We start from the raw sequence: 13,212 nt of genomic DNA, 5'->3' as shown, positions 1-13,212 counted from the left end.
CTATTGTTTCGCACAGCAATCGTCCAGAGACGTGGGAACTGGGGGTTATGAGTAGTGCCGCAGCCAACGCCCCTATGTAGCCAGGAGCCTGCCACTAATAGGGTTAAAGCGATTATTACTGTTACTCTAATATGTATGTGGTCGCAGCGACCAATAGCAAACCCTGAGCAAACCGTTCCAACTAGGAGCCAAAAACTCGGCTACTCAGGGGGGTTCGAACCGGGCTTCTCCCACCGGCCAATTCACGACACGTGCGTTCATCCACTGAGCTACCGAGAATGGTCCTCGTCTGCACAAAACAAAATGACATTCACCCGCTGACCGCCAATGACAGTATTGTGACATTTGATCGCGTTTGACCGCGGTGGGTGGTCGCTGGTTTCGGCAGCTCAGTGGATACACGCTAGCGTCGTAGGGTACACGCTAGAAGCCCGGTTCGAACCGTCCCAGGTGCGCGACTTATTTGTTCCTACTTCCTAGATGGAACGGTTTGCTATTGGTGGCTGCGACCACACATTAGAGGAACATTAAGAGTTGCTTAAAGTTGGGACGCCGCGCTATCCAAAAACCCCAGTTCCCACGTCTCTGGACGATTGCTGTGCGAAATAATAGACACCAATGAGCTCAATTAAGGCCTTAATACTTATCTGTTAAAAACAATGTAGCTCCGCAACTCGATGCACGTGTGATATAAATTCTATCGGCTGTCCCAATGCCACGTCGTATGTGCATGTAATGTGTGTCGTAATGTGCATGGCAAGTATGATGATAGGCGCTGTCTTGAGGATAGGACATTTTAACAACTGCTTTAGCCCAATTGTTAGGTAGAATAATTGGCGCCTTGAGACGCGAAAGTTAACTAAACTCGCTCAGCCGCGCGATGGTCCGTGCGCCCACCCCACCTCACTCCCCAGCCCTCGCCAGCCGCCGCGCCGCGCCGACCCGAGCCATGCCTCCGGGCTCGGCCCTCACCGCTGCGCTGACGTCACAGGCGGCCCACATCGCCTTCCAGCCACCGACCCAGACCGGTGTCATATGGTGTGGGTAGGCTGTGCCGCTTGACAAGTAAGTGAAGCGGCACAGTCTACCGGTACCAGGCGGCTGCTGCCAATGCTGAGCCATAGGAACCTGGTGGATAAAGAGTTGTAGAACATCAATCTGCCCCCGAGTGTACCCTGTAATGGCGAACCCCTTCCCGATTCCGTAAAATAAGGGGGCCCCACGTGACCGTCAGAAGTCATCGGGTGGAATGCCATCACCGATGTCTGCTGCATGCTTTTTGGAACTAAGATCACGTCTTCTGGGCTGGTTGCGATGTTACATGGTGTTTGCGGTTGTTCATATGTTCGGTTATGGGGATACCATCGTCCGAAAAAGACCTGCACGTGCTTGCTCGCTTCTCCAAGCCCTTCAAGAGGAAACAATCTTTTTAACGTCACAGCTGCTTCAACATCTATGTTGACAGGTTGATATGCATCAATGCATAAGAGTCCATGTTTGAGGTGCTGGTATATCGCTTTCTCATGGCGCGGCTACCTTCGTTGTAAGCTCGCGCCACTGTTTTCGCGAGGATCCTCTGATTTAACTGAATTTTGCCTTTTAGCCCCCCTGAAAAACCGGGGGAGCGGCCGGTGTCAATGCAATAGGTATGTAAGAATGAGTCAATATCATCTCTTCCTCCTACGTTTACGTCTGTTCGATACACACTACTTTCAGCCATTTGATGGAGCATAATTAGAGTATTGGCACGCATGTGCGCGCGAACTAAGTTGATAGTGGCTTTCTTAAGCCCACGTTCTGTGACCAGCCGACTCAAAATTACAACACAACCTGCATAACATGGAAACGTATTCGTTAGCCTATATTTATGTTCAAAAATTATCTTTATCACTCAAAAAATAGTCCTTTTAGAGGAAGTTGAAATTTGTCCCAATTTATCTGCCCAACCCTGTAAGTCCTGGTGGCAGCATTTTGTTGAATACGAGGCAGGGCAGCGAGCACTGAAAAGGTATAAAACAATACTGGCACGGTGCAAGAGAATGCGTATACAAACGACCAACGCTTGACCGGATCTGCTTGGGGTCGGCATAGTTCGTCAAGGGCGCAGTAGCTTGGGTCCAGGGTGACAATGCCCCCCCCCCCCCCTGCCTCGGTTAAAACAGGCTGGGGGCCAGCAATGTCTGTATCTGCCCCTCCCCCTTCCACTTTCAGTGCAGTGGCGGTCGCAGAGGGGGAGGTATCAGGGACATGCTGTTCCCCCTCCAAAGGCAAATCAGGGGCCATCATATCATTTGTCCCCCCCCCTCCCCCAACAACCAATGGGCCCCCATGGGCGTATGGGGCTCTGGCCCTTATTTGATTGTCACGAGGCTCAAGAAACTCACGCCAGCTATTAACCTGCGCCCCGCTGGGGGTCCTGGATTTCCATGCCCTGTTGGGGGGGGGGGGTGTTTGAACACCCCGGGGCCACGTAGCGATACGCGAAAGGCGGCGGTCGAAAGGGCGCCAAAAATAATGACGAAATCACTTCGGTCACTTTTTTGGTCAGGTCACCAGAGGTCATTGAAGGCAAAATTTCGCCGATTTTCGGGTCGAATGTCAACAAGTTCCAAGACGCCAGCGCATAACTCTGGAACCAATAGAGCTACAGCGCCGTGGAAAAGCGCATTCGATAGCCCTAGCAACGACCTTTCTGAATAATTTTCTCAGATTTGACAAAACATCAGCAGTTTGGCCTACAGGGAGCAAAAACTGCCAAAACAGCCGTTTTTTTCGGAAGTTTTTCTACAATAACTTTTGTAGTTTCCACAGCCGACGCTGTGGTGCAGCAGTCGCCACAGGCGACCGCCGCCGGGCGTCCACGACTCCAAGCTCAGCTGCTCACGCACGTCGAGACCACGCCGTTGACTGAACAGTTGTATTTAAACTGATTCGTTACTGTGGAGCACAGCAGGGCGTCAGCAGAGCATACTAGGGCACGAATTCACCAGCGCTCACATCGACACTCGCACTGCGCAGTACATACAAAATATGTTGGTTTAGATTAAAGGAAAACAATAATACATTTATCAGCAATTTCCGTTTTACACCTCCCACTCTCTAGTTAACACAATTCCCCTGCAAATATCACCTCGAAGTTACTAAACAAATAAACATATCCTACCGGCTGTAAGGGTCTCCACGCCCTTTTCTCAGCGGCCGACCTCGAACCGCAGCAGACTCGCGCCGGCCGACCTCCCGGCGGCAGACCTCGTACCGCGGCCGACCTCGCACCGCAGCCTCGTCACACGGCGCACTCAGCCACGGGGAAAACCGGGCTCGCACAGGCCGAGCTCATCCCCGGGCACCTATACAAACAGAGCACACTGCAAAATGACGCACCTGAGGCGAAATTCCATGCCGTCCTATGAGCATATTATAATCACCGAAATACGTATGCAAAATAAATCTAACGCCTGACGAGCAATCAACATTCCTTGAGCAACAAATTTACGACAATCATCGATGAATATCCACCCACCTTCTGTCCAAAACCAGCACCGCAGCCGACACAACCTCTCGGGCCAGACGCACCCGCCGGAAAGAACGAAATAGTGTCGCGCACTGACAGGTACCGAGATTTCACCATCACTCGCACACATCAAATTAAGTAGGTTGGGCATTCCAAATCCACGCGACGAATACAGTAATATTTCTCATAGTTAAATCTTCAATATCTCGGCAGAAAACACACGCCTTCTATACATTTTATCCGCCTCGCTCGACGCACATCTCTAAAGTTGCCAGAATTCTGACGCAACAAACTCGGCTAGAGGGCGGGGAGTGATGACAAAACAGAATAACGTGTAAATCAAAGGCATAGGTAAATCAGACAGGCCGGAAAAGGATAATGCAACACGGACAAGTACCACAATGCACCAAATCTGGCTGGCGCCATCTACAACTTTTGACTCAAGCCATGCACGAGTTAAGTTTTACCGGTATCGTGTTCCTCTCGTCAAGACGCATCGAATGAATTATAATTTGACATTGAAATGTCAGCTTGAAAATTTTTCCTCAGGTTTAGGTGACCTGACCGGAAAGGGTCATGTTGCACATCAATCGATCTGTATCGTCGAGATGACCACATCTAAGGTGCTTTCATCGCTCTAGCATGTCTCTATCAAAAGTCATTCGCGAAAAACTGTTAGACACCATTCGTGACCTGAGATGACCTGAGTGGCATAACAGGGGTCACGGACACCATTTTCATGTTCAGTGTGTCTAAGTTACTTGTAATTCAGTGTTTGGGAGTGTTTATAATGGCTTTCGTCCAAAAGAGGCGCATTTCAGTTTTCTCCCATTGACTTATAATGACTTGAGGATGTAGCAAAATTGACTTGACCTTAGGTCATCGATATCAAAATTCTGAGAGGTACATTTTTTACACACTATTGCTGTTAGCAACGTCTGAAAGTTTCAAGCGATCGGTCATTCGGTGTAGCTATGGCAGACATTGAAACTTTTTATGAGGTGAGGTCACTTCAAGTGACCTGGTGACCTGACCTTGAATGACCTTGGTCTGAAATTTTTACAACATGTGTACAACCGATGTATGATAAGGTGTGCCACAAACGGTGGCGCTCCGCGCCGCCGTTTTTGAGATATTCGCGAAAAAAACAGGGGGTGTTCAGACACACGGCACGGCACGGGTTAACAGCTCCCATACCGGTCTTTGAGGGTCTACACTGATCTCGGAGGGCCATTCAGTAGCGGTCAAGCACCCACATTGACCTTTGAGAAGTGAGAACCCACATTGACCTCTGAGGGCCCTCCACTGGTATTCGATGGTCCCTAAACCGGCCTCAGGTGGCCTCATTTCTGTGCCTGGGGTCCCAACACTAACCTTTAACCCTAGAACGCCTAGGGGGGGTTGTATCAACCCCCCCTGAGGTTTTTTCGAAGTGCACGCTAAACGGCTTGTCGTAGCGGGCTGAAATTTTCAATACCCTCTGGGGCAACCTTTGCGCATCTTTTGCCGAAAAAAATTGATCGGGTCATGTCAGGTCACGGAGTTATGACGTCATAAAAGGTACAGCCTCCGGCCGACAGTTACCAAACGTGTGCGCCGAACCCCTAGGTTTTCTGCCGGTGATACCCACATTGTTTGATGGATCATGATGAAACTTCCCATGCATGTTGGGGCAAGCATTGGCTATCGTGTGGTGCAAGAAAATTGACCGGGTCAGGTCAGGTCACGGAGTTATGACGTCATAAGAGGAACAGCGTCCGGTACTATTTTTGAAAAGCGCCCGAACCACTATTTTGCTCATTCTTGTCACCTCAATGGGAATATGCAGCAATATTAGCTTCTATAAGGAGCAAATGGACCTTCCAAATCCAAAAATACAATCAGATTTCAAAAATTTAAATTTTGATTTTTCGAATTTCTGCCGCCGACTGTGACCTTGCCGACTTCCGGCGCTCCCAACGCGCCATTTTTAGAGCTAGGGAAACGAAATACAAACCAAACGATAGAGAATTGATCAAGGAACACGATAGTGAAGGTTTCAAGTCGATATCTCCCACCGTTTTGCCGCAATCGCCGCGGAAAGTTGAAAAAGTCTATTTTTCCGAAAATTTGACCTTTGACCGGTCAAAAGTAGGTCAAATGTTGACCTAGGACCAAAAAATATACCACCAATCGCGAGATCTCGTTGAGAGCAATCCGTTGGTTTTTTCTGCTAAGCTCTACGACCTTCCGTTTCGAAACGCCAGGGGGGGTCGTAACAACCCCCCCCCCCTGGTCGTTCGTGTTATGAGAAATGGCCTGGTCGTGCGAGGGTTAAGTGCCTCTGAGGGCCCCGCACTGAATTCTGAAGATCCGATGCCGGCCTCTTAGGGTCCACATCGGCCTCTGAGGGCTCATCCTGGCCTTAACCCGCGACCGCCTGGGGGGGGGTCGAACCGACCCCCCCCCCCCTCCGTTTTTCTTGAACAACTCAAGAAACGCTTACGCTATCAACTTGAAACTTGGCATACCTTCTCCCCCATCAATTTGACGTCTCCTGTGTAATTTTTAAGAAACTTTTTAAAAAAAATTTGAGATATAGCGATTTTAGTGATGTAACTACATGGCGTTTTTAGTCAAAAAGTGGTAAATGTTTAAAAAATCGCCAAAAATCAGGGTTTGAAACAAATTGCAAATTAAGGGCACTAAAAGACGCAGCTTAACGAGTTCTTTAAAATGGCTATCTCGGATTTTCCATAAATTGCATTTTTCACCCCTAAAAATTCAAAAAACTATATTTTTTTGGAAAACAGCTAATAAAATACAAAATTTTGAGAATTTCCAAAAAAAACGGAATATATGTTATAGGGCTCTATTAGAACATTAGATGTCCCAGATTTCAACTTTCTATCTTGATTGTTGACCCCCAAATTGTAAAAAATAGCTCCAACATGCATAGGGCATGGTGACGTCATAAGCATTTTCGTGAATTAGGGGCACTTCTGAACATCGCATGTGAAAACAAATGGCACCACTAGATTCCTGGGACAAAGCTCGTCTAGAAAAGTGCATTTTTATGTCAAAAATAAAAAGTTGAAAAATTGACCTTTTTCTCAGCCCTCGTTTAGTTATGTATGGTATAAACGATTTTTTATGCTTTCAATGCACACTTATCACCAGCACAGTGACTTGGGGTCACATATAACCATTACCATCGGATTTGGCGTGAAAAATAAGCCATAAAACATGTGTCGCACGCCCATGTAGCAGAAAGTGAAAACCGTGACCTTTCGTGACCTGATCTGACCTTTAACCGTACTTAGTATGACCCCTATACGCACATGGTACCTTCACTAGGCCTTTGAGGTCATTTTTGGTGAGTTTTGAGCAGCAGCTATCGATTCCGCTGTCCGTAAGCCTAATCATGCAAAACCCCTGAATTTGACCTTTGACCTGACCTTGACCCGAAAGTTGACCTCAATCTTAAAATCTTAAGAGTGTTTTGGGAAGGTCTCGTAGAGACCTTTCGAACGCCGCCTCGCGGGGCTCGATGCGACCATTGGTTCTCGAGATAACAGGGGGGGGGTCGGATCCGACCCCCCAGGCTGTCGTGGGTACGGAAATAGCCCAGGCGGTGCCGGGTTAAGGGTCCAACGCCGGCTCATGCCGGTCCTTTAGGTTCCCACACTGACCTTTAAGGGCCCATGCTGGCCTGTAAGGACCCACATTAGCCTCTTGGGGGTCACACTGGAATCTTAACTCTGAGGACCCGATGCCGGCCTCTGAGGCCCATCTTGGTTTTTGAGGACCTTCTGCTGGCCTCTGGGGTCCAACGCCGGCCCATGGCGGTATTTTAGGGTCCGACACTGACCTCTGACGGCCCATGCTGGCCTGTAATGACCCACATTAGCCACTGATGACCCAAGTCGGCCTCTAAAGGTCTCAAACTGTCCTTTGCAGGCCCTGTTGTATTGGTCTCTGAGGGCCCAAACTGGCCTCTAAAGGTCCCACACCGGCCTCTAATAAGTCAATCAGCCCAGTTGCAGAGGTCGCTGATATATAAACCTCTTAAAACGTTACAGGCCTGAGCCTAGCTGGGCCGTTCATGACGTCGTCAAGGTCATATTAGTTTTTCGTCAATAGCTCCCGATCAAATTGGGCTAGCGAGTCGGGAAAGCCAGCAATGGACCCGGGAAGACCAGCCGAATCGAATGATATGCAATATGACCTCCTTCGCCCATCTTCGTGACCTGGGGGCGCTGACCTGACCGTGACCCGAGGTCAACACCCTAAGTTGACCTTACCCAAACAAAAAGTATATCATTCGACGCGCCTGAGCAAGGCGAACACGATGCTGCCAAAATCGCGGCTCTGCGGCCGTTTTTTTGCGAAGTTATTCACCAAAAACCGAACGTGCCTTGGGACACTTGACCTGACCTCAGAGGTCACCGGTTGACCTAGGACCTTAAAATCGGGTATCAACCTCGGGTCGGGTATCAGAGTATTGTGCATACCAAATTGTAGCCCAATCGGGCCAACGAGAGGCGGGAAATTAGCCGGGATTCGTCAAATAGCCTCAGGGCATATTTCGTATATCGCGTTTGGCTTGATATGATGATTTATTTCTTTACAAGTTAGAATTTCCCCAGAAATATGTTTTGCCTTACTTACTGTCAATACTATGATACATCTTCTGCTAATTTTTCGTAAACATCTGAGGTACAGAACACGGTCAAATTTGAAAATACCCAGTTTGACCTAGTCAGGTCAAAGGTCATTGAAAGGTCACCGACATATATAACATTTTCTATAAAACCTACATCCATTGACTCTCTAATGGCGCTTACCGCAGCTTCCCCGCACTCTTACTTACAGAGCAATGGGCATTTTAATCCCGCAATGGCGGCAAAAATCGTTGATCTTTCATGACCCATAACTCTGACCTCAGAGGTCACCCAGGACTAAAACTTGTAGGATGTATTAATTTTCACAGGTGCTAAGAGCCTACCAAATTTCATCCAAATCGAAGGGGGACGGGTACATTCGTGATCGATTTGACGTGGAATGACCCATTTTTAATTTGTGACCCTCAGTGACCTGACCTCTGTGACCTGACCTGGTATCAGTGACCTCAAATAGCAAGATATGTGTTTGACGAACATTTCCCCATCGATGATATTCAATGAAATGCATTTTACTCGATTTTACAACGCATTTCTTGAAATGCCTGTAAACGGTGAAAATTCGACCTTTGACCTGACCTGTGGCGTCATCGGTTTGACCGAGGCCAATGAAATTAGGTCACAAGGTAGTTCCCCGTTGGGGCTATCCAACGCCGTTTGCCGTTTGTCGCTATGTTGCGTGGTTCTCGAGATCTTAGGGGGGTAACCCTCGCCGGCACAAGGGGGGGGGGGGTTGATGCAACTCCCCTAATGGTTTTCGCGAATAACTCGCGTAAAAAGCGGCCGATCGCGACGAAACTTTCAGCACCCTCGCATTAATGAATTATGCACCTACCCAGAAAATTTCATTAACCCTGACCTAAATGACTTTTGACCTGTGACCTCTTTTCCGAGACCATGTTTGGCCGAAATCGCGATTCGGCGTTTGTCGGCTCGCATTAGCCGCGCGTTTGCAAGCTTTTCGTGGTTTCAAACGTTCAGACATGTGATTTGATGTTGCTTCCATACATAAGGGTGGGTGTCAAGGTCACCTGAAGGTCAGGTCAGGTCATTGACCTTTGGTAACCTCGGGTGACCTCGGTTCACTTTTTCGAGTTTTACATGTTTCTAGGCTATTTTTTTTTAGCTGAATTCGAATTTGGCAACCATTTGAACATTTACGGAGTAGTTTTGGTGCCTTCGTAACATGTTACGACGAAGCTGTCAGAGGCGGCTGACACGTATTAATCAATGTGGAAATGTGGAAATGGCTGGTTCGGCGCCGGGAATGATCCGAAACTATCTTAAGCATACAGAATCGTGATTTCATGCACTCCTTGCAAGGTGCGACGCTTTACGTTTGCATTGTTGCCCTTGCGTGACGTCATTTTTGACGTTACTAGGGCCATACGAGTTTTTCGTCAATGACTCCCGATCAAATTAAGCTGGCGAGTCGGGAAAATCGCAAACGGACTCAGGAAGACCTGCCAAATCGAATGATATGCGGCATGACCTTATTCGACCAGCTTCGTGACCTGAGGGCCCTGACCTGGCCTTGTCACGAGGTCAATACCTTAACCCTCGCCGGACCTATTGGTTTTCTACATATGCGCCGATCGACTCTGAACGCGGGATTAACTTGATCGGGAGTTATTGACGAAAAACTTTTGACCCAAGTCACGCAAGGTCAACAATGCAAAAGTAAAGCGTCGGACCTTGCAAAGAGTGCAAGGTTTCATATTCCGTGTGTTTGAGATAGTTTAACCCGGCGGCCGCTGGGCCTCCGCGCCACCCGCCGGCCGCTGGGGGGGGGGCATATAGTTGCCCCCCCTTTACTTCCGCGACGATATCGTCGCAACGCGAAGAGATAGAGAAGCGAAACTTTGCACACGTCTTTCTGAATACCTAGCCGAGGTTGTGTCCAAATTTGGTGTCGATCCCATTTGAAATGACGTCACAGTGACGTCATAAGCCAAATTATAGATTTGCGACTCTCAGTTTCCTCACGATACATCAGATGTATGGGACCGAATATAAAGAGCCGATTATTGGTCAGGAACTAGATGGAAGTGTGCTTAGATGTTTTAGGATGACAGCAGGTGCTGTCTAGTTCATTTGCAGTTGAGTTTCATGCTCAGCGTCATCAGAAACGGTCCATATCGGAAAACGACAAAACTTCATGACGTCACTGTGACGTCATCTTTGGTGCTACAACCACCAAACTTTCTCCAAACATTGCCTAGGTATTCATTTGAAGCTATGCCAAGTTTCACGTTCGTAGCTCATCAGGTTTCGGAGATATTCCACAAAACGTAAAGGGGGGGCAACTTTATGCCCCCCCCCCCCCAGCGGCTCGTGGGTTAAGATCGTTTCCGGCGCAAAAATAACACTTTTCATTTTTCCCAATTGACGTACAGGGTGTCCCATAAGTTCGTTCTCACCTTTTGTTTGCATGTAAAACATAGTACATTGCGTTTTGATATGTTTATAACCCCTCAATGTGCTCCCTATTTCATAAGCAAACACATGAATACATGCTGCGACATGCCAACCGGCATGTTTGGCAGCATAGCAGGCTTGAAGTTAGCCCAGACTGACTTGGCATGCGCCGTGAGCTCCTCAATGCTGGAACACCGCTTTGCTTCGACGAGCCTCGATTTCAATATTCCCAACACGTTTTTATGAAATTTGGATCCGATGAGTTGCCTGGGATGTGATCTTGCCACACACGCCTATCACAGTCTCCTGGCACTGCTTTTATGCTTTGCTTGACCCCTGCACTGATGCACTGTCTTGCTTGAAGATGGGCCTACGACCTCTCGGATGCAATTTTCTACTTAAAAAAATGTGGTCATACTTGCGGTTCAAGTTAAGCTAGAAAGCTGGAACTCCTCCTAGATCTTCTTCGAGAAGCATTCTGCGTCCCAAGACTGTTTCTGGAGCATCATTCGCAACGTGATCAGTGTCAGGACGCATATTACCCCACATTACCGTGACCCTGGCCTTTTGCATAGGAATAAAGCTGGATGACACAAAGGCCTTTTCCGTCGCCCATATGGGACCGTTTTGGGGTTTGGACGGGTGTTTTATCTCGAGCACGGACTAGGTAGTCCAGATGACCACATTGATGTCATCGACCCTCCAGTTTTTTAGCCTCAGGCATAACGAAACACATGTTTGGCCATTTTAAGACGTTTTTGACTGTTTTGAGCCCTCCGGTAAGTAGAGCTTAAGTCACCTTGAGTTAGGTACCCCGAAATGATATTCTTAGACAGCTGGTAATACATCCTGAAAAGCCTGTTTACCAACTTTCTAACGCTAAGACCTTTTTGACGGCCATTTTGGCGCCACACAGTTTTGGCCACATGGCTCACTCGTGAAAGCTGACAAAAAAAGAGCATAAACTTGCAGCGATTGACTCCCGACGAATCATCGGCGTCACTTGTTGACTGTGCGTCCAGTTAGCGACAGACATTGGCTACAGACTGGATGGCCTCAATCACCCTCAACCGTCGTGAATGGCCCAGTGCGGTCTAAATACCGAGACGTTCCCGTATCAGAGACCTCTATGTTGCGGCGTAAGCCGTCTCCAAAGGAAGTGAACTCTCTGGCAAAAAATATTTTGTCTAGACGAATTAGTTACCGTGGAGCACATTCACAGTTGCCATGGCAACCCCAAAAGCTCAGTTACAAAATAAATTAAGCGTGGCTTTAAATAAGAGAGCCTCTTAAAGAAAAATTTAGGTGAGAAGGAACTTATGGGACACCGTGTATGTCTGATGGTGAGGTCACATGACTGACCTAACCTCGTGTGACCTGTTGGAAATATCCGATATATACAAGTTGTGAAACCTCTCGATGATGCTACATCTTATAAGTTTCATCTCTCTGTGAAAGCTCCTCTGGCACTGAGGGCGTTGCGAAGTTGCGAAATCTGAGGATCGTGCAGCGGTTCACTTGTGACGTCATAGGTCAGTGAACTGACCTGGCCTAAAATACGGTTGGTGTCACAAGATGCAGCTTGGATCAACGGCCAGGTATGCTAGGTTTCAGCTCTCTATCACCAGCGTTTTCGGAGCTATCGCAAAACACCTATGGTGGGGGGGGGGGGGCAGCACTCGCCTTTCCACTCGGCCGGCGAGGGTTGAATTGACTTCACCCGAATAAAAAGTAGGTACACCATTCAACGCGCCTGAACTAGGCGAAAAAGTAGGCATACCATTCAACGCGCCTGAACTAGGCGAACACGATGTTGCCAAAATCGTGGTTCTACGGCCATTTTTTGGCGAAGTTATTTACCAAAAACCGGACTCGTACCTTAGGTCACGACCTGGCCTCAGAGGTCACCGGTTGACCTGAGACCTTAAAAGTGGATTCCTTCCAGTCAACCTGCCTTGTGCCTGCGCATACGACCACATTAACGCAAAATTCTAGTTGATTTAGCGGCGCATTAGTGAGGTAGGCTGAATCCACCCCTCGGCCGGGGCGAATGGAGAAAGACGATGGTCGGGCGAGTGACGAACATATCAGTTTCCAGTATCTGAGAAATTCTGAAGATTTGATCGTGCTCCCCACGTAATTCTGCGTAAGATGCCGGGCTCCGTGTCTACGTAACTTGAACGTAACGGATGTGGCGGCCGTAAAAGTAATTAGAGCTCCCGAATTCCCTATTCCCAACACAGGCGGCGGCCGGTTCCTGGTCCGCGCAATATGACCGCCACCGTTAGACACAGGGGGGGGGGGGGGGGGGGGGTGCGCTCCGGGCTTTTAACATTACGAAAAGTGGAGACTTCTTCGCTAGCGCTGTCAGCACCGTAAGCATTCTAAACAACAACTGCAGTAATCCCAACAATCAGCGTACGGCAATACTCGACGCTCATTGGCTGATAAGCCAGTGACGATTTTGGGGGCCAGAGCGTTAGAGGTAACCTACATCAGCACGGGCCATTCAGTTCAGGACTTGATTTTGATATTATATTTAGATTTTAGGCCAGTCTGATAAAAACTCGGGTCGGTTATGAACACTGCAATTCATTCTAGTAGTGGTCCGACAAGTCTTTT

General features: G+C 48.3%; 1 protein-coding gene and 1 long non-coding RNA gene across 2 annotated transcripts in view; one reads left to right on the top strand and one right to left on the bottom strand.

The window, feature by feature from the left end:
• The window catches only part of LOC122387325, a 68,863-nt gene that overhangs the window by 43,930 nt on the left and 11,721 nt on the right, over positions 1-13,212 (top strand). The window lies entirely within an intron of this gene.
• LOC122387326 lies at positions 2,904-4,061 on the bottom strand. The gene is made up of 2 exons (XR_006257553.1): positions 3,164-4,061; positions 2,904-2,937 (listed from the first exon to the last, which is right to left on the bottom strand). It is a non-coding gene; the product is annotated as an uncharacterized LOC122387326 (long non-coding RNA).

Source organism: Amphibalanus amphitrite, unplaced genomic scaffold, assembly GCF_019059575.1.
Source record: "Amphibalanus amphitrite isolate SeventyFive unplaced genomic scaffold, NRLGWU_Aamphi_draft 000282F_arrow, whole genome shotgun sequence".
Taxonomy (NCBI): domain Eukaryota; kingdom Metazoa; phylum Arthropoda; class Thecostraca; order Balanomorpha; family Balanidae; genus Amphibalanus; species Amphibalanus amphitrite.
This window is presented reverse-complemented; position numbering and strand designations above follow the sequence as displayed.